Genomic DNA, 20,855 nt, shown 5'->3' with positions numbered 1-20,855 from the left:
TATTTTGGCTTGTTTTCCAATAAAAATGTATAAAACTAATTTCAAACAATGTACATTTTCTTTAGCATCTATACTGCCGAAGACAAACATGTTATCTGAGAATGATGAATATAATATTTATTATTTTAAAATATCTAAATATCCTTTCAAAAACATGCATTCACCTGAGAAGCAGCGTGTCAGATATTTAGACTTGCTTTAAGAGAACAGATCTTGAATATACATGTATATTTTGTCTTTACTGCACGCAGAAGTATAACCAAGTGAAAAAATACAATTCTATTTAAGAGGCATTCTTTTAAAGTAAGTCTAAATATCTTATATGTTGCTTCTCAAGTAAATGTATCTTGTTTTAAGGATTTTTAGACAATATGTGGAAAACAAGACTAAAACACTCTATAACAAGAGGATTTTTCAGTGAATTTCTTTACTGAATTAAACTTAATAAAGTATGTTTCCCCTTTAATTCAGTGAATGTCATTATGATGATTTTTTTAAAAGATGATTTTGACCTCTTTATTGTTAATAAACACATTTAATACAACCTTTTATGTCGGCACAAGCTGAATAATCCATTAACAACTAATGATTAATCTTTGCAATAATCACAGAATCGCTGAATAATCGGTCTAATAACCGTTAGATTAATCGATTATCAAAATAATCGTTAGTTGCAGCCCTACTCCAAACCTATCTACATTTTTATCTTCCATGGAAATATTGAGAAACAATGCTAGTTTGTGTCTTCATTCACTATTATTGAAAAAAGATTAAAAATACAAATAAACTAAATTCAATTCTTAATATAATTCTTCAAGCAATTCTGCCAGTCAATAAAATTCATCTTGTTTCAAGAATGTTAAGATATCATTTTTTACTGGAAAACAAAAGATTTATTGCCGTGCATCCATCTGTCCCACTTTTCCTCCACAGCAGAATTGAGTATCTCGCAGGTATCATATGTATCGTATGCAAACACACTGCATTTGACTGCAGATTTATCATATCCAAATAATTTCCAGTACTTGAGTGGTCGGACTGACTGTAACCAGTCAAGATCTGTCGACTAATAGAGTGCTCACTGTCCACCATGTTTCTTAATATAGATAATGATGCGCTGGGGTTATATGGGGTGTCAAACAGTACACTTAAATATCATAATGGCATGTGCACTAATGCAACAGGCTTTATGTATGTATTTATCAAAACAGACACAAATGAGTCATTTGTGTACATTTACATTTACATTTATGCATTTGGCAGACGCTTTTATCCAAAGTGACTTACAGAGCCCTTATTACAGGGACAATCCCCCCGGAGAAACCCGGAGTTAAGTGCCTTGAAACCTTCTGACTAGCAGTTATGTGCTTTAGCCCACTACGCCACCACCACTACTACATTTGTGTGTTAGCATACAGTAAGAAACAAAATGATTGTGGATAGCACAGCTCAGATAATTTGGTTGTGGAAGGATTCGAATTTTGAATGAGAAATGTTTGATTTCATATTGAGATCTCTTCTGAAACACACGTGAGAACAGGAGACTTCAAGTTTCCATTTGATCTCCCATTAATCTCATTACTGTCTAGAAGAAACAATTGGGCTATTAAAGAGATTTCTTTTGTGAGTAAAGCATTCTTCTCAGCACTGCCTGCGGGTGAGTCAGTGAACACACTAGCCCCTGGCACACATTATAAACAAACAAACAAACAAACAAACAGTGACAGATCCAACAGCAGCCAGTCCAATTCTATACACAACTTTAAACGATGTACGATCTAGTTCTGTTTCACTATTCATTTAAAGACAATAGGAGTGCCGCTTTAACCATGAAAAACTCACCGTGTGAAGATTCCTGCACCCTCAAGTCTCTCTGAAATTCTGCTCTCTAGATATTACTGGTGTCCCTCCTTTAATGTAAATCTATGGGATTTTCCCCGTTTCAAAGTCATGCACCAGGTGAAAACTGTAAATATGAAATCATAGTAAAGTAACCGCACACTAGTGAACTAGTACTAGTCAGTCATTTGAGTCTGAACCAAATGAGACGTCCCATTCGTGAACAAACTGAATGTACTGGTAAAATAATTTGCAAATGAATTGAATGAGTCAGTCTTCTCATTCGTGAAAGAGGTTCTGCAGACCGACTGAACAAGAGTAGGAGCTGCATGTCGTTGGTCCGTTTCTTCAATCTCTTTCAACAAGAAAAGAGGCCGGATGAATTATCCTTGTGCAACCCAACGACCTTCTGCATGGATTGTGTTTTGTCTTTGCTATACACTATGCATAATTTCATTTAAACTGAATGATGTCAGTTCAGGACACTCTGGGGTGTCAGTAAAGGGTTTAACTTTCAACATATGGAGTCATGTGACAAAATGGTGCTTTGAAACAATGTGTGTTGCAAATGTCGCTATACAAATAAAAATGACGACTTCAAAAGTTTCATCTAATATAACTTTTTTTTTTTATTTGAGCAACTTATCACAAAACAGCATGCTGTTAAACACAGTGACCACTGATATGGACTATAGGGCTATTTTCCCCAAAGAATTCCTGAATATTTACTGTCATTATCACATTGAGAATAAATGTATTCATGCACAAGCTGATAAATGTGTCTTTCAGAGTCTTTATATGGAGTTATGATGATAATAAAGTGCATTTCAAACTGTTCTGAGACCAGTGCAGACAGACAGCACACTGGAGGTTAAGTCATGCACTAAATAGGGAGCAAGGGAGCATCCTATAGCTCTCCTATAACTGTTCTGAGACCAGTGCAGACAGACAGCACACTGGAGGTTAAGTCATGCACTAAATAGGGAGCAAGGGAGCATCCTATAGCTCTCCTATAACTGTTCTGAGACCAGTGCAGACAGACAGCACACTGGAGGTTAAGTCATGCACTAAATAGGGAGCAAGGGAGCATCCTATAGCTCTCCTATAACTGTTCTGAGACCAGTGCAGACAGACAGCACACTGGAGGTTAAGTCATGCACTAAATAGGGAGCAAGGGAGCATCCTATAGCTCTCCTATAACTGTTCTGAGACCAGTGCAGACAGACAGCACACTGGAGGTTAAGTCATGCACTAAATAGGGAGCAAGGGAGCATCCTATAGCTCTCCTATAACTGTTCTGAGACCAGTGCAGACAGACAGCACACTGGAGGTTAAGTCATGCACTAAATAGGGAGCAAGGGAGCATCCTATAGCTCTCCTATAACTGTTCTGAGACCAGTGCAGACAGACAGCACACTGGAGGTTAAGTCATGCACTAAATAGGGAGCAAGGGAGCATCCTATAGCTCTCCTATAACTGTTCTGAGACCAGTGCAGACAGACAGCACACTGGAGGTTAAGTCATTCAATAAATAGGGAGCAAGGGAGCATCCTATAGCTCTCCTATAACTGTTCTGAGACCAGTGCAGACAGACAGCACACTGGAGGTTAAGTCATTCAATAAATAGGGAGCAAGGGAGCATCCTATAGCTCTCCTATAACTGTTCTGAGACCAGTGCAGACAGACAGCACACTGGAGGTTAAGTCATTCAATAAATAGGGAGCGAGGGAGCATCCTATAGCTCTCCTATAACTGTTCTGAGACCAGTGCATACAGACAGCACACTGGAGGTTAAGTCATGTCAACTAAATAGGGAGCAGAGGGAGCATCCTATAGCTCTCTCTATAACTGTTCTGAGACCAGTGCAGACAGACAGCACACTGGAGGTTAAGTCATTCAATAAATAGGGAGCAAGGGAGCATCCTATAGCTCTCCTATAACTGTTCTGAGACCAGTGCAGACAGACGGCACACTGGAGGTTAAGTCATTCAATAAATAGGGAGCGAGGGAGCATCCTATAGCTCTCCTATAACTGTTCTGAGACCAGTGCATACAGACAGCACACTGGAGGTTCAGTCATGCACTAAATAGGGAGCAAGGGAGCATCCTATAGCTCTCCTATAACTGTTCTGAGACCAGTGCAGACAGACAGCACACTGGAGGTTCAGTCATGCACTAAATAGGGAGCAAGGGAGCATCCTATAGCTCTCCTATAACTGTTCTGAGACCAGTGCAGACAGACAGCACACTGGAGGTTAAGTCATGCACTAAATAGGGAGCAAGGGAGCATCCTATAGCTCTCCTATAACTGTTCTGAGACCAGTGCAGACAGACAGCACACTGGAGGTTAAGTCATTCAATAAATAGGGAGCAAGGGAGCATCCTATAGCTCTCCTATAACTGTTCTGAGACCAGTGCAGACAGACAGCACACTGGAGGTTAAGTCATTCAATAAATAGGGAGCGAGGGAGCATCCTATAGCTCTTCTATAACTGTTCTGAGACCAGTGCAGACAGACAGCACACTGGAGGTTAAGTCATTCAATAAATAGGGAGCAAGGGAGCATCCTATAGCTCTCTATAACTGTTCTGAGACCAGTGCAGACAGACAGCACACTGGAGGTTAAGTCATTCACTAAATAGGGAGCAAGGGAGCATCCTATAGCTCTCTTATAACTGTTCTGAGACCAGTGCAGACAGACAGCACACTGGAGGTTAAGTCATTCACTAAATAGGGAGCAAGGGAGCATCCTATAGCTCTCCTATAACTGTTCTGAGACCAGTGCAGACAGACAGCACACTGGAGGTTAAGTCATTCAATAAATAGGGAGCAAGGGAGCATCCTATAGCTCTCTTATAACTGTTCTGAGACCAGTGCAGACAGACAGCACACTGGAGGTTAAGTCATTCAATAAATTGGGAGCAAGGGAGAATCCTATAGCTCTCTTATAACTGTTCTGAGACCAGTGCAGACAGACAGCACACTGGAGGTTAAGTCATTCAATAAATTGGGAGCAAGGGAGAATCCTATAGCTCTCTTATAACTGTTCTGAGACCAGTGCAGACAGACAGCACACTGGAGGTTAAGTCATTCAATAAATAGGGAGCGAGGGAGCATCCTATAGCTCTTCTATAACTGTTCTGAGACCAGTGCATACAGACAGCACACTGGAGGTTAAGTCATTCACTAAATAGGGAGCAAGGGAGAATCCTATAGCTCTCTTATAACTGTTCTGAGACCAGTGCAGACAGACAGCACACTGGAGGTTAAGTCATGCACTAAATAGGGAGCAAGGGAGCATCCTATAGCTCTCTTATAACTGTTCTGAGACCAGTGCAGACAGACAGCACACTGGAGGTTAAGTCATTCACTAAATAGGGAGCAAGGGAGAATCCTATAGCTCTCTTATAACTGTTCTGAGACCAGTGCAGACAGACAGCACACTGGAGGTTAAGTCATTCAATAAATTGGGAGCAAGGGAGAATCCTATAGCTCTCTATGCAGTTAAGTGCGTTCACTCCTAAAATCTGATGATAACTTCAGTTTCAGGCTGCAGATGATGTTTGGATCACTCAACATGTTTGGCAGGACAATTTATAATTATTAAAAATAAATAATCGGGTCTCAGAAGGTTATGAATAAAAGTGATTGATGACCACACATTACAGTGACACACAGATATTACAGAAACTCATTATAAAATAATTATTTTTAAGGCTAGTATTGTCTTTTTTGTATCGCTTGATTAAAAGTGCTCAGCAGTTCAGAATGTGATAGATATGCTTTGTTGTCAAAGGAGAAACACTTATGTTCCTTTAACACTGAAGTGCTGAAGCCTCTTTGTAGAACTGTAGACACGCAAAGACACACGAATAGTTCTAGTTCAAACGTAAAAAATCTGTCATTTGGTGCAATCTACTGGCACAATGGTGTAATTTGCAGAAAAACTGCAACTGCACAACAACATTTTAATGTGGAATTTTAGCTAATATACAGGTGAAACTCGAAAAATTAGAATATCGTGCAAAAGTTCATTAATTTCAGTAATTCAACTTAAAAGGTGAAACTAATATATTATATAGACTCATTACAAGCAAAGTAAGATATTTCAAGCCTTTATTTGATATAATTTTTATGATTATGGCTTACAGCTTATGAAAACCCCAAATTCAGAATCTCAGAAAATTAGAATATTGTGAAAAGGTTCAGTATTGCAGGCTCAAAGTGTCACACTCTAATCAGCTAAACACCTGCAAAGGGTTCCTGAGCCTTTAAATGGTCTCTCAGTCTGGTTCAGTTGAATTCACAATCATGGGGAAGACTGCTGACCTGACAGTTGTGCAGAAAACCATCATTGACACCCTCCACAAGGAGGGAAAGCCTCAAAAGGTAATTGCAAAAGAAGTTGGATGTTCTCAAAGTGCTGTATCAAAGCACATTAATAGAAAGTTAAGTGGAAGGGAAAAGTGTGGAAGAAAAAGGTGCACAAGCAGCAGGGATGACCGTAGCCTGGAGAGGATTGTCAGGAAAAGGCCATTCAAATGTGTGGGGAGCTTCACAAGGAGTGGACTGAGGCTGGAGTTACTGCATCAAGAGCCACCACACACAGACGGGTCCTGGACATGGGCTTCAAATGTCAAACGTCTTACCTGGGCTAAAGAAAAAAAGAACTGTTCTGTTGCTCAGTGGTCCAAAGTCCTCTTTTCTGATGAGAGCAAATTTTGCATCTCATTTGGAAACCAAGGTCCCAGAGTCTGGAGGAAGAATGGAGAGGCACACAATCCAAGATGCTTGAAGTCCAGTGTGAAGTTTCCACAGTCTATGTTGGTTTGGGGAGCCATGTCATCGGCTGGTGTTGGTCCACTGTGCTTTATTAAGTCCAGAGTCAACGCAGCCATCTACCGGGACATTTTAGAGCACTTCATGCTTCCTTCAGCAGACAAGCTTTATGGAGATGCTGACTTCATTTTCCAGCAGGACTTGGCACCTGCCCACACTGCCAAAAGTACCAAAACCTGGTTCAATGACCATGGTATTACTGTGCTTGATTGGCCAGCAAACTCGCCTGACCTGAACCCCATAGAGAATCTATGGGGCATTGCCAAGAGAAAGATGAGAGACATGAGACCAAACAATGCAGAAGAGCTGAAGGCCACTATTGAAGCATCTTGGTCTTCCATAACACCTCAGCAGTGCCACAGGCTGATAGCATCCATGCCACGCCGCATTGAGGCAGTAATTAATGCAAAAGGGGCCCAAACCATGTACTGAGTACATATGCATGATTATACTTTTCAGAGGGCCGACATTTCTGTATTTAAAATCCTTTTTTTTATTGATTTCATGTAATATTCTAATTTTCTGAGCTTCTGAATTTGGGGTTTTCATAAGCTGTAAGCCATAATCATCAAAATTATATCAAATAAAGGCTTGAAATATCTTACTTTGCTTGTAATGAGTCTATATAATATATTAGTTTCACCTTTTAAGTTGAATTACTGAAATTAATGAACTTTTGCACGATATTCTAATTTTTCGAGTTTCACCTGTACTGTATAAATGCCATGAACGATGCGTTTGTATCATTCAATTGAACTCCGAGTCCAGGCGTCACTGAGCCGCACCACGGAGGTCAACCTGCTCCTGTCCTGAAGAGTGCGTGAAGTGCTCCGATGCGTGCACTGTCAGTAGACTCACGCCAAACTCCCGCAAAAACAGAATCAGCTTTATTAATTTAATTACTGGAGTCTTATGGATTACTTTTATGCTGCCTTTATGTTCTTTTTGGAGCATCAAAATTCTGGCCTACATAGCTATTGAAATATTCTTCTAAAAATCATAATTTGTGTTCTGCTGAAGAAAGGAAGTCATACACATCTGGATGGCATGAGAGTGAGTAAATAATGAGAGAATTTTTGGGTAAACTACCCCTTTAAAGTGAAAGCTCAGCCATAATTTAATATTCTGTCATTATTTCCATACCCTCATGATGTTCCAACCCAGTGTGACCCTTTGTATTATGTGGAACACAAAATATGTTAGACAGAATTTTAGGAACAGACAGTCTCAGTCACTTTTCACATTAAAAATATGAAGAATAAATAAACATTCACTGAAGTAAATAGTGACTCAGGCAAACATTCTGTCTAATATCTCCTTATTGTGTTACATGGAAGAAAGTAAGTTATACAGGTTTGGAACAACATGATGGTGAATGATGACAGAATTTCCATTAATAATAATAATAATTCTGTAATACATGTTAAATGTGTATTACGTAATGGAATATTTGGGAGTAAATATCTATTATGTCATTTGTGAAAGTAACAAGTTACTCACTACTTGAGTACTCTTTTAATTGGATACTTACTCTTACTCAAGTAATTAATTGTTAAGTAATTGTACTTTTACTTGAGTACAGTTTTTGGCTACTCTACCCACCTCTGAGGCCATCACTCAAAGTGATAAGGGGAACAGAAACTGTATAAAAAAATGCATGATTCTGAAGTGTAATTTAACTCTTTCCCCGCCAAACACGGAATTTTCCGTGTTTTATGAAAAAACGCTTCCCCGCCAAACACGGAATTTTCCGGGTTTCCGTGTTTTAGGTGTTATACGGTAAGGAAGACCCCTGCGCATGTTTTGAAAGAGTACGCAACTCTTTGATCAAAGAAACAGACTGCGATCGTCTCAAACGTGAAGAAGTGGAACACCATACTAATACTCAAAGCACTTGTTTGATAAAACATGCCTTTTTCTCAGCTTTTTGTCCGAAATGTTGTTTTTGACAAAACCTACCTCTGTTCAAGTGGCAATAAAAAAGAACAAATGAAGATAAAATAAAATGTTTTTTTTTTTTGCCTAAAAGCAGAGGCTCAGATCTTTATTTTGATATATAGCATCTTCATATATTCATGGAAGAAAATATTCTGCGGGCCATTAAAGTTTAGCGAAAATCGTCAAAAACCCTGGCGGTGGCTGGCAACTTTTTTTAAAAACGCTGGCGGGGAAAGAGTTAAGATGCTCCATGGACCACCTCGGCTTTGTTACTCTGTAATAAAAGTTTAATTTTGGAATGAGAACTTTGCGATTTCACATTTTAGGATTAGATTTTAGGATTTTAGGCACACTGTCTGGGCCCTGTGCTTTCCTTGTCTTTTGTTTCAGGAATACATGCCACACCTCCTCACATAAACTGATATATGATGTCACAATATCTTTTAGCTCATCCAGATTGGAGTCTGAAGCTTCAAAAACACTCTAATCAGTGCAGTCAAAGCAGGCTTGTAGTTCCAGCTCTGCTTCATTGGTCCACCTCTTTACAGTCCTTACTACAGGTTTGGCTGATTTTAGTTCCTGTCTGAAGGTTGGAAGAAGATGAACTAGACAATGATCAGAGAGTCCTAAAGCTGCACATGGGGCAATATGCATCCCAGTATATTTCTGTCTCTGGTGGGGCATGAGATGTGTGTCTGTATTTTGACAGTTCACGGCTGAGGCTACCTTTACTCAAATCTCCCAGAATAATAATAAGGGAGTCCGGGTGTTGTGATCCACTAGCTGTTGCAATGCTGCATTCATACACGCTTGTGGTGGGATATAAACACTCACCAGAATAAATGAGGAAAACTCCTGTGGGGAGTAGAAAGGCTTACAGTTGATGAAGAGCACCTCTAAATTAGGACAGCACATCTTCTTCAATGCTGTTACATCTGTACATCAACTTTCGTTGGTATTGAGGCATGTTCCACTGCCTCTCGTTTTCCCCGCTAACTCAACTCTGAACAGCTGAAAGCCTGGCAGATGTAATGCACTGTCTGGAATGGCTTCACTCAGCCAGGTTTCAGTGAAGCACAAGGCAGCAGAGTTTGAAAAGTCCTTGTTTGTACAGGTGAGATGTTGTTTGTCCATTTTGTCAGGGAGAGAGCAGAGATTCACTAGATGAATACTCGGCAGTGCTGTTCGAAAGCCGCGCTGACGTAGCTTGACCAGCTCGCCGGCTCACTTCCCTCGCTTGAGTCTCATAGCGTGCATAAACAACACAGCTGCATCTCCGACTAAAATGTCCAGCAAAGCATACGAAGAGTCAAAAACCGGGAAAAGATTGTGTGGTATAGCTTGTCCCTAGTAAAACTGATTGGAAATAAATGACTAAACACAGGACAAACAAACAAAAACAACCAAAGAACTGGAGAGCTCCACACCGAGGCTGCCATTCGTGGCACAATCTTCATATCTTAAACTAAAAGAGTAACAGCACCACTACGAGGACCTTCTAAATAGTGGGAATTGGGCAATCCAAACTGGGAGAAAAGAGGATAAAAAAAATGTATTTGTAGCCACAAGCGTAATGACACGGGTTTGACGTCAGAGACTGAGCGATTATTCCATTGGCTCTCGTGTGATGACCTCAGGTTTGGTTGTATTCATTTTTTGAACGAGACATGCCGATAGAATCAGGATGAGAGTTCCTTTATGGAGGGGGAATATTTTCACCAATTAAAACCTTCAGTTTCACTCTGCAACTCACACATTGTGATTGTCTGGTTTGGAATATTATTAAAGTGCATTTTTAGAAATAAATTATTGTGACTGTACTTTATTTGCTAGTTACATCCTTTCTATTGTTGAGAACTGGTAGGTTTATGCATAAATGTGTGGTTTGGTGCTTAAAAATATCTATTAAATAGTGTAATGCAACGTTGGTGTCTAGTAGTGGAAGAGAGGAGATGCAGGAATGGAATCTTTTTAATCCTTAAATTATAAACATTGGAGTGGAACAAACAATAGAGCTAACTTCACTACAATACCAAAACACTCCAAAAATATAGCAAAATACTTCATAAACTCAATGCAACTGATCAAGAAGTGACAAATGATGAACTAAACTAGAGGGTATTTATACACAGAAAACTAATGAGGGAATGGAATGCAGGTGAGGATGACGATGAACAGATGGAAATGATTAGGGCAGTGAATTCTGGGAAATGTAGTGCAGTGGAAAACTTCACAATAAGAGCTCTTGAAGAAAATGATGGACAGACTGTGACAATGTATATCAAATTATTGTTACTAAACTTAAGTTTCTCTTTCACGTTTTATATGGTTGATAATAGGTTAGGTTAAGAAATGGGTTTGGTTTAGTGGATCTAAAATATTATAAATGTTTGTATAATACATTAAAAAACATTGAGGATTGTCACATAAAGTAATATTCAAAGATTGATAACTGATTTTTTAAAAAAATGTAAATAGGAGTGTTGTTTACCTTTATCAAAGCAAGTAATAATTTGGTTTTAAATGTTTACCAGAATAACATAATATCAACATGAAAAGAGCGTGTTATGATTCCAGCTCTGAATATCTCCAGTCATGATCCCACACAGGTGATATTCAGGTAAGCTCAAATCATGACATTCATCTGCCAGAAGAGCAGAACCAAAACACCACTCACATAAAGTGTTGATGAAACGTGACTAAATGTTATTTAAAGGATGCTGTGTATAAATATGCCAGAGGATTTGATGTTGAGTGTGCAGTATATACATGTGTGCATCTGTGTGTGTGTGTGTGTGTGTGTGTGTGTGTGTGTAAGAGAGAGAGAAAAAGACAGGAATGAGTTACAGCTCAATTTTCAAGGAAACAAATGAATCCACAGACAATGATCAGCGCTGCTCTGAAACGCAGAGATTTTAAGGACGAGTCGCTCTGAATCTCTATGAGGAGAGAGAGTTTAAGAGAGCTGTGTGGGGACTTTTCTAAGATATCAGACTAATGATTTTCACTTGGCCATCAATCTAGTGAAAAAACAAATATCCCTTCAATTTACAGTGATAGTTCACCCCAAAATTAAAACCATTTACTCACACTCACAACAGACATGTTTGCAAAAACGAGCCCTGTAAGCCTGGTGCACTCTCATGCAATGTAGAACAAAGGGGGGCGCCAACATGGCATTTCTAAAACGATCAAGGGGGAACGCTGCCCTCTACGCCCTGTTGGGCACCAAGGTTGATGTCGCATAAAATGGGTAGTAAATGGGTAGTTGTGCTCCTGTGCACACTGTGCGATTCTGATGCCGATTTTGCCAGCTGAGAAAAAGAACATTTGGGAATCATAAAGGATTTCTTTCATTGTAGGGCAAAATCATTAGTCATACGTCTTTTGGTGAGTCATTTCCCCCAACGGCAGATCAAATTACCATTGAGATGAATCTTAGTCTCTAATGAAGTGTTGACAGTTTCAGAAATTTTGAGTCGCACTCCTGCAGTGCCAATGCTCCAATGGACATTTGATTAAAGGAATAGTTCACCCAAAAACTATTATTATTATTCTCTCATCATTTACTCACCCTTATGCCGTATTACTCACATAATGCCATAACACAGTGAAATGAGACATGCTATTGATGCATTTTTTTGTTTCTCTTAAAAGTTGGACGGTAAAATGAGATTGAAATTTGAAGTAGTGGTAGACCAATATATTTGAAATCAATGCCAATAGCTGCCCTTACTCCCCATTTTTTTAATTCCTTATCAATAAACCTCATCTGGTGAAATGTACACATATAAATGATATGTAGTTATGATGTTAATGTATAGGCTATAAAAAGCTTAATTTGGTAATTATTTAAATATAGAGCATTGTAACAAAGCCAAGACTCTATCTTTTCAAAATAAGAGTCATTTCAGGCTTTTTTTATTGTTAAAACCACTGCGTTATGCACAAAATCATTTCTGGTTATTATTGGGATTTTGGTTGCACAACATTTATTAATTTTAGACTCTTGTAGTCACAATGTCTGTGCCCTTCATTGTAAGAATTTTTTAAACATTCTATAAATCAGTTTTTAAAAGTTCAGCTGATTAATCGGTTATCAGTCTTTTCCACCACCTATGTTATCGTATCGGCAAAATCCACTATCAGTCGACCTCTAATCATAATTAATAACAATTAGATCCATTCATGATCAGAGGATTATTTAATACAAGCCTGTAAGAGTAAGAATGATCATTTTTGTGTGAACTGTTCCTTTAAGAACCAACAAGACTGCATTGAAGAACTGACACTATATCAGGCATAAAACTCTCTAAAGCTCTTCCGAATACAGATACATTGCATCAATTTGAATGTGCATTCACAGTAAAAATACAGTCTTGGAAAAAAGTCTGTATTTTTACAGTGAAGGCACACAAATATGAATGCAATTTATCTGTATTAGTATGAATACTATTGATTGCATACAATGGGCATTCTGTGGGTGGTCATCATTATGATCATGTTGAGAAAACATTTTACCTGCTGAAAAGACCCGGCGATACTGTACATGCGTGTGTAACGTGTTTATTTGGCTCAGAGTCAGATAATAATCATGATAGCAAACATTGAATCGGACATTAGTCTGAATCATTTTCACATGTACAGATGTGAGTTTTATATAATACAAACAGCACAGGTCAAAGGTCAACCTTGAGAAATCTCAGCAGCAATTCAAATCCTATGACAGGATTAACTGTTAACAATCAGTGATGTATACAGCATACTGCCCAGTACATACACACAGAGCACCAGCTCACTGTATGTTTAATAAAACAGTGATGTGGAACGTTTGGGTGAAGATCTGTGTGACTACATCTCTGAGTCAGTGACTGATGACTCAAACAACACAACAGAAATGCGGGAACTGTGTCTCGTTGTGAGTGGAATATAGTGGAGATATACTACCCTGCTGATTGCTAAAACTTTCTCATCCATAGGACTGTGAGCTGCATGATAATTTATGTTCATTAACAACAGCAACTCCTCAAGTACCTGGAGTTCTCTCTAACATTCCCAATCATCTCAAAGGCAGTTGCTCAGATGCATTTTTTCTTAACAATAGAGGTTTTTGAGCCAATCACCTGAGACATAAATGTCATGTGACCAATCACTCTGGAAAATGTCATCCTGACGACACTGATTGGCTGATGGCACCACAAGAATGCAGTTTTAACCCTTATATACTTAAACATTATCAAAGACTACTTTTGTCAAAGTTTAGCATTTTGATTGATTTGATTGAGGTTATTTTTATCGTAGAATAAGAAGAAATAACCTCATTTATTCCTGGTTGTAACAAGATGAACGTGTGTGTGTGTGTGTGTGTTCAGCACTGTAAGTGTGTTATGATCTCACTCATTTTGATCTCATTTTGTTGTGTGTGTTCTGCATTGTGGCTGATTTATAGATTTTATAAAATAAATAATAAAAAACAAATAAATAAATAAAAAAAACTTTTAGTTAAAAGTTTTTTTTATTTATTTATTTGTTTTTTATTATTTATTTTATAAAATCTATAAATCCTATGGCAGTCAATTTTGAACAGGAACTTTTTTTTCTACCACTTACATTGATAAAATCATCATGTGTGTTCCGATATCAAATCGACGAAAACTCACCAAGTCTCATGCCCGTCAGATAAAAGAAACCAGTTTTATTAAAAAAAAAAACTGATTTTGGTCAAAAATGACCAAACATTGCATGAGGGTTAAACCCTGTAAAACTCGTCACTAGCGACTATCCTGAACTGTGACATCGACAGCAGCACACATTATAAAATATATTTAAAAAATATCTGATCATTTAACTTTATGATATTGTGAGATTCGTTCAGTCTGTCAAATAGTCATTTTATCCATCAAGAAAATTTCATGAAATACACACACACACACACACACACACACACACACACACACACACACACACACTTTTTACTTGATGGTAATACCACTTGACATTTTCAAAACTTCTGTTAGAAAATGCTTCACAGGATTTTCAAAAATGTATAAAACAAACATGAATATTATATATATATATAAAAAAACTGAAAATATTTTTGCCTATTTTAAAGATTTATGCAATTCAATTTCATTACAAAATTTTATCAAATCGACGAATAAATTAACGTTTTATTAATTTAATTTTGTTTATCATCACTCAGTTCAATTTGATGTAATTTTGTTACGAAATGTAAATATTGTAAATATTTAATAGGCTAAAATATTTTTGGAGTGAACTTGTCATATACGTTTAAATTTAGACTTGATTTTTACATTTTTTTCCTTTTTTAATCTTGTATTCATTGATTTGTCATTGACCCTAATAGCAAACTCTTCTATTAGAACAAACAGAAGACATCAAAAAGAGTGAAATCACTGAACGTAGCAGCCAAACTTACAATGGCGAAAAACTCAATATAACCTCCCCCAAAACTGGTCAAAACCAAAGTTTTAGCGCTTCATCTTGACTGAATTACTCTAGAAATCTGCAAACAAACATTTCTGCTCGTCTTGTGCTTTCTCACGAGCTCTCCGAGTGAACATTCTCACACCATCATGTTTAATGTATGCTTGACAAACTGACCCTACTTAATAATTAAACACATTCTCAAAATTCAGTTTTCACAGACTGCTGGACTGAACTCTTCTCTGATTTAAGGCCTGTAATTGATTATCAGTTCATTGAGAATATTATACAAGACTTTGAGTTAAAGGAACGGCACATTGAGTCATGCTGCTGCATGTGTTCTTCAGATTCCAGAGAATTTCCACACATTCTGCTGGATCAGAACCAGAAGATCTGGGTAGGGTTACACCAGTCTCTCGTAAGCTGGGACATTAACTAAGGGCTTAGTAAATACTAGTTAGTTTGTAACTAAGTCAGTACTTAATTTGGTTGCACCACCTGTTCTTAAGGCAAGACTTAACTAGTAGGTCATAAACTCTCGATAATGTAATGTGTAGTCGCATAATATGAGGTTTGACTTGTATTGTTCCAATAAGCCTCCACGTCTGAGAACGTCAATCCACGCATATTATCACGTGGCTTGTTGAGCGCGTTACTGCGGACACATAGCGCATGTGGAGGCTTCACGCTATTCTCCACACGCACCACCAAGCGCGAGAACCACATTATAGCCACCACCAGGTTAACCCAAGACGACTCTACCCTCCCTAGCAACCAGGCCAATTGGTTGCTAAGAAAGCCTGAGTGGAGTCAGTGGATTCGAACATGCGACTCCAGGAGTGATAGTCAGTAGTGAAAGGTCGTTCCCAAACGAGTCGGCTCTAAGAGCCGGCTCCTGTAGGTGAACGTTGGGAGCCGGCTCGCATATCAGACGAGACAAATCAATTTATACATTTTTTTAAATCTGAATAATCAAAATATTTAAATGAATAGAATTAACTAATTCAAAGAACGAAAAAAGAAATAAAATAATATGGGCCTAAATGTACAAGCGCACACACATTTGTTCTGACTGTCTGCTCGGACTGACAGCCTCACCTCACCAAAGCAAAACCATTAGTAGTTAAGTGATTAGAAAATACACTCCAAAAAATCAGTACTCAATCCTTCCATGTTCATATTATTCAACAAAAAAGTGTCTTGTCAGCTTTACTTAATCCATATGCATTGGGACAACATTAGGGCCGCAACGACGCGTCGACGTCATCGATTACGTCGACTATGAAAATACGTCGACACGAATGAAATGCGTCGACGCGTCACATTCATTATTTACGTTTAAATATCGAGTAATGGCGGCTTCTGCTCCAGCTCATGGTGAAAATGACAATCTGGCTTTATCACATAAAGCCAGACCACGATCATCCAAAGTATGGGAATACTTTAAACTACAGCCGAACAGAAAGGTGCTTTGTTCACTATGCAAAGCGGAAATGTCATACCATGGCAGCACAACTGCTATGAACGAGCATCTTAAAAGGAAACATCCTGTGACTCTGTGAACTCAAAACGACGAGCCAGCTGGGTAAGTAGTAGGCTTTATTACAGTGAGTTTTTGGAGTTGTTGTTGCGGTCATACCTTCTTTTTTCAGCTATTACAGCTTGTGTGCTAGTTAATAGTGTTAATTGCTAACGGTGCAGATGTAATTTATTGGCCCATTCGCGACAATAAAATGGACTTTCATTTATAACTTCAACTTAAATCTGTCAACGAAGCCTTCAGTGCATTTAAATTGCCCGCTTTTAAAAGTTGTGTATGCACATGTAGACTAGAGACATGCACTCCGCTGGACCCAACACAACAGAGTGCGGCACGGGATCTGATGGCCGAGTGCGGGCGCTGGCGGTAATGCACTCGTGTGTGTGTGCTGGTTGCGGGAGAATAAAACGATTCGTGGGACTCCCGCAAAATAGAAATCTATAAATTGAACATCTCAAAACAAATAAATTGTCATTCATCTGTTGCACAAAAGCAACAAGAACAACTAAAACGAAATAGATAGACCCTGGCCTGTAAGTCGTTTCTATGTATAACATGTTGCAGCGTTTAACAATGTAGCCAATCACAGACATATGTGTTGATTTCTTGAACGCAATGGCCAATCAGAAGCATTTAAGATGGAATCTCCTCACCGCTCAAAATGGACTTTTTGTTCAGTGCTGAATTCTGCATACTGGCAAATCGATATAATGAAAGATTCATTGTGCAGTCAGTTTCATTGATAATAACAGAGATGTCCGCTTTTTAGGAATTATTAAGGGAGAAATCCGTCCCGTGCATGTCTCTAATGTAGACTTTAAAAACAAACAATAATGTTATATTTACATATTAACAGTAGCCTATGCTGTAATCTAGTGTATTTATTTATTTATTGTTTATTTGAATAGGGACAGATACAAAAAAAAATTCAGAAAATGAATTAATAAAAGTTTGAAATACTAATGTAGAAGTTGTACTTATTATTTATTGGAAAGTTTGCCAATGGATAAATCGGCTAATCCCAAAAATATGCATTAAATTAATCGGAAAAATAATCGTTAGATTAGTCGACTAATCGAAGAAATAATCGATAGATTAATCAACAACAAAAATAATCGTTAGATGCAGCCCTAGACAACATGAATATTTTGTGTGTGTGTGTGTGTGTGTGTGTGTGTGTGTATACAGTATATACATGTCTGTATATAATACAGTGTGCCCTATTAATTAAAATAGCAGCACTTTGAATTGTTGTAAAAGTGTGTAGGACTATTCATCCAGACAACATCACTTTGCTGTTGGATTGTGAATATTCATCATATTCACCTGATCAGCTGTGTAAGCATTTGCATTATGAATAAGAAAAGTTGGACTGTGATAAAACAAAAACATTTGGTCTTCTTGTTGAGGCGGCTTCACCTGCATTGGGTGTGCAAGTTTTAACATGTGAATCAAATACAGCAACAGATACTAGAGCATCCATTTCTCCTGATAGAACATACAACACAATGCTGCTAAAGTGTAAAATCATCAGAGCTTTCAAGTGTTTACAGTCGCAGAGAGCTCTGCCCTGCTGGAATTATACATCATACACACAGCCATTCTTGTGGAATTATTCACAGACACACACACACACATAAACTGGCGTGACATCCATACCATGTGATCATGCCAGGCGTTATGCCAAAGGCCAGACATGTCACTTACCAGAAATCTCACAAAGAGAAAGAGGGGGAGGGCAAGAAAGAAGAAAAGGCCTTTTAATTGAACAAACTATTAAACCTCCAGCCCAAGATATACAGTAAATCATACATGAGTGACTTTAAACAACTTTCACTACAGATTGTTGCTTCAATGCATTCAGAGTTCCATAAAAACATGTTTATTGGAACACACAGACCCATCGCTATATGACGAATCTGATCTCTTTCATCCCATAATATCCGGCTGATCCAAGTACACAGAAACACAATTAAGCGTGAACAGCTTTCCATGAAGAGTATATACTGATAAGACACTGTTTACACAACAACAAGACACAAAAGGTCATCCCCATTTCACTTCTAACACAACATGTCCTGATATCTCACAAAACAAGTAAATGGAGGAACTGCGTTTGATCAGAAATTCTTAATGCACACAGTAATTCCAGTTTGAGCAGCATGTCATCTGTATGGCAGAAACAGTGACAGGTGCATCATTACTAATAATACATGCCGTGAGGGAGGCTAGTCACCGTAAACAACATGGGCTATATATACGATGAACCTTAACCCCGGATTCAAAAAAACTGTCTAAATTCTAGATCTACAGTACATATTATGCACCGATCTTCAACTTCGTAACGCTCAACCCAAAACTTTCTGCATGTCGGAAATGTCATGTGTCTTTATCAATATTTTACTGTGTTGGCCAACTGTATTACACTATATTATCATTGTCAAGCTCAGTAATTCTACTCAGAAACATAGTATAAACTGTGTTCATTTTAACAAAACATAGGAGCACTGACTGTAAATAATTTGGTAGTGCAATGAAAGTCATGCTGAAACTGAGTAATACTGCCAGAATTTACTATATTATCTATTCATATTATAAGTTGGCATACATGAATTGCAATAAGAATACTCTGAGCAATGGTGTTTGCGCACCTGCTTTTATAGCAAACAGCTTTACACCTAAAGGGGCGGGGCTTAAACACCCTAGCCAATATCAGAATATTGGCTTTCTTGTAGAGTGGTTTCAACTAGTTCATGTGGAAGGACATATGTCCCTTCATCTCAGGGAACCGAGGTTGCGTAACTGAGAAGTTTGTTTTATTTGTATTATTAATAATGTATGATTTATTATGAGGCATACAACCAGAATAAATAAAGTTATGTATTATAATTATAAGTAGGAATAAAAGAGTTCCAAACTTATCGTGACAGGGTTGAAATAATAGTAATCGTGAAATAAATAAACTCAGCAAAAAAAGAAATGTTCCTTTTTCAGGACACTGTATTTTAAAATAATTTTGTAATAACTTTACAGATCTTTATTGTGAAGCGTTTAAACAATGTTTTCCATGCTTGTTCAACGAAGCATAAACAATTAATGAACATGCACCTGTGGAATTACCCTTCATCATCGTTCTTCAACAAACTGCAATCTGAGCAGCATTCATGTTGTAAAACTGTACATGATCTGATATATTAGAGTCTCATGAACAAAACCAGCCCGTCTCCAAAGTTTTAAAATGTAACTTCTTTAGACTTGTGGCTTTGAGAACATTGTATTTATGGGTTGTCTTTTAGATAATAAAAACATGCTCAGCACAAAATATTTCCAATACTATAAACTTCAGCTTCTCTAACTTTAAAAAATAACAACAAATATTAATTCTGAAACTTGGGAAATAAAGCCCAAAGTGTCTTCTTTCAAAAGATACTACAACTGTGTCCATACTCCAAAGGGTCCCGTACATACAACAATTTAAGTTCAGGTATGTCGTTTTCATGGTTTGTGCTCAAAAAGGGGGCGTATCAACAGGTTAAGGTCACAGTTATAAAAACTTAGGACACTATCGAGACCTTTCTACTGACTCTGAAAAACACCAAAAGAAAGATGTTCAGGGTACCTGCTCATCTGTGTGAACGTGTCTTAGGCATGTTCCATGGAGGCATGAGGACTGCAGATGTGGCCAGGGCAATAAATGGCAATGTCCGTACTGTGAGATACATAAGACAGCACTACAGGGAGACAGGAAGGACAACTGATCGTCCTCGCAGTGACAGACCACGTGTAACAACACCTGCACAGGATCGGTACATCCGAATATCACACCTGTGGGACAGGTACAGGATGGCAACAACAACTGCCCGAGTTACACCAGGAATGCACAATCCCTCCATCAGTGCTCAGACTGTCCGCAATAGGCTGAGAGCTTGTAGACCTGTTGTCAGGCAGGTCCTTACCAAACATCACCGTCGCCTATGGGCACAAACCCACCTTCGCTGGACCAAACAGGACAGACAAAAAGTGCTCTACACTGACGAGTCATGGTTTTGTCTCACCAGGGGTGATGGTCGGACTTGCGTATATTGTCGAATGAATGAGCATTACTCTGAGGCCTGTACTCTGGAGCAGGATCGATTTGGAGGTGGAGAGTCCGTCATGGTCTGGGGCAGTGTGTCACAGCATCATCTCAAAGCTGTGCGTTACAGGGAAGACATCCTCCTCCCTCATGCGGTACCCTTCCTGCAGGCTCATC

The 20,855-nt window shown here is 38.4% G+C and overlaps 1 protein-coding gene across 2 annotated transcripts in view; it reads right to left on the bottom strand.

Moving 5' to 3' along the window:
• The window catches only part of LOC127635556 (nucleus accumbens-associated protein 2), a 48,076-nt gene that overhangs the window by 21,573 nt on the left and 5,648 nt on the right, over window positions 1-20,855 (bottom strand). Inside the window, exon 1 of one of the 2 annotated variants that reach the window (XM_052115671.1) lies at window positions 1,843-1,991. The exons of the other annotated variant lie outside the window; for it this stretch is intronic. The gene's annotated coding sequence lies outside the window, so the exon portion shown is untranslated. Of the gene's footprint in view, window positions 1-1,842; window positions 1,992-20,855 lie in introns of those variants that run through there. 2 annotated transcript variants of the gene reach the window in all.

This window comes from Xyrauchen texanus, chromosome 4 (assembly GCF_025860055.1).
Source record: "Xyrauchen texanus isolate HMW12.3.18 chromosome 4, RBS_HiC_50CHRs, whole genome shotgun sequence".
Lineage (NCBI taxonomy): Eukaryota > Metazoa > Chordata > Actinopteri > Cypriniformes > Catostomidae > Xyrauchen > Xyrauchen texanus.
Note: the sequence above shows the minus strand (reverse complement) of the source record. Positions and strands in the feature narration are given on the sequence as shown.